The following is a 1,391-nucleotide window of genomic DNA, read 5'->3' as shown; positions in this document are numbered from 1 at the left end:
GTTTTATGATATACTTTATCATTTTAAAGTATATTATAATGAATATTTATAATGAACATTCACCATAAATATTAATAGTTTTGTATTAATGATATATATACTATTTTCTTGTATATAAAATTTTTTTATTCATAAAAAAAATTGATAATAATGAATCCATAGTTTCAATAGAAATGACAATATTTTTCTGAAACAAATGATAGAAAGAAGAAGAAAAAAATATTTTGCTTCTTTTTCTATTATATTCCCCCCCATTATTAATACAGTTTTATTTTCAGACAATTATTGTGATCGCGCGCAATGCGATCGGTAGATTCAGTGTTTGTTTCGTAACAGTTTTTTAATATTTTAGAGCGCGATAGCTCTAATTAAATTTACTTATTATAATCGGGAAATTAGAATCAGTGTTTATTCGCCGATTGTAAATTAAACGGACGCGTTAATAGTTTTTTATTTTTATTTTTTTTATTTTTAATATTCGTTTTCGGTACAGAGTAGAGTCAGTGTTTCTCTAAGGAAGAAGGCAGTCATCCATCACGCGAAGAGGTAACTATTTTTTTTATTATTTTAATATTTTTATATCATCGATATTGTATTGTTGAAAAAATAATTACACATAACACTTTATATTTTGTTAAAGATGCCTGACTTTGCCAGTGAACATTTCTGTTGGATTTCAATTTTAAATAACGTTTTGTGACCGCGTGCAATGCGGTCTGTAGAATCAGTGTTTGTTCCGTAACAGTTTTTTTTTATTTTTTATATTTTAATGTATAATAACTCTTAATAATTAAACTGTCATAATTATTCGCGAAATTAGAATCAGTGCTTGTTCGTCGCCGATGTTTTAAATCGACGCGATGGTAGTTTTTTATTTTTATTTTTTTATTTTTAATATTCGTTTTCGGTACAGAGTAGAGTCAGTGTTTCTCAAAGGAATAGGACAATCATCCACCACGCGAAGAGGTAATTATTTATATATATTTTCCAGTTCAATCTTTTAAAATAATCAGTATTGCGTTTTAATTAAAATGTTTCATGTTTTCTTACAGTTTCCACTTCCTGATGATGACTACTTTGGCGATGACATCTTGGGCCACGACAATGCAGATTCTTCGCATCTATCGGTGAGTCGCATGCATTTATGTTCCTCCGGTCATTCAATCATGTCGTAGGACAAAAGTCCGAACCGACACGAGTGATTGGTTGTATACGTAGATTTTTGTACGAGCACAATGACCGCGGGTATTCATCATACCCGTGAATAGTAACATTTCTTTGTGTTTTATTTACTAGATCAGGATAGATCTTCTTGCACATCGCGTTTTAAAGATAATATTGATAGTTAATATTATATAATATATATCTGATTTTTTTTAATATGATTAGTT

The 1,391-nt window shown here is 28.9% G+C and overlaps 1 long non-coding RNA gene across 1 annotated transcript; it reads left to right on the top strand.

The window, feature by feature from the left end:
• Positions 1–1,138, top strand: LOC133666386 (uncharacterized). Its single transcript, XR_009830479.1, has 3 exons — positions 1–546; positions 641–966; positions 1,053–1,138. It is a non-coding gene; the product is annotated as an uncharacterized LOC133666386 (long non-coding RNA).
• Positions 1,139–1,391: the final 253 nt, after the last annotated feature.

Source organism: Apis cerana, linkage group LG7 (genome assembly GCF_029169275.1).
Source record: "Apis cerana isolate GH-2021 linkage group LG7, AcerK_1.0, whole genome shotgun sequence".
Classification (NCBI taxonomy): Eukaryota; Metazoa; Arthropoda; class Insecta; order Hymenoptera; family Apidae; genus Apis; species Apis cerana.
The sequence above is the reverse complement of the archived record's forward strand: the minus strand, read 5'-3'. Positions and strand labels throughout refer to the sequence as shown.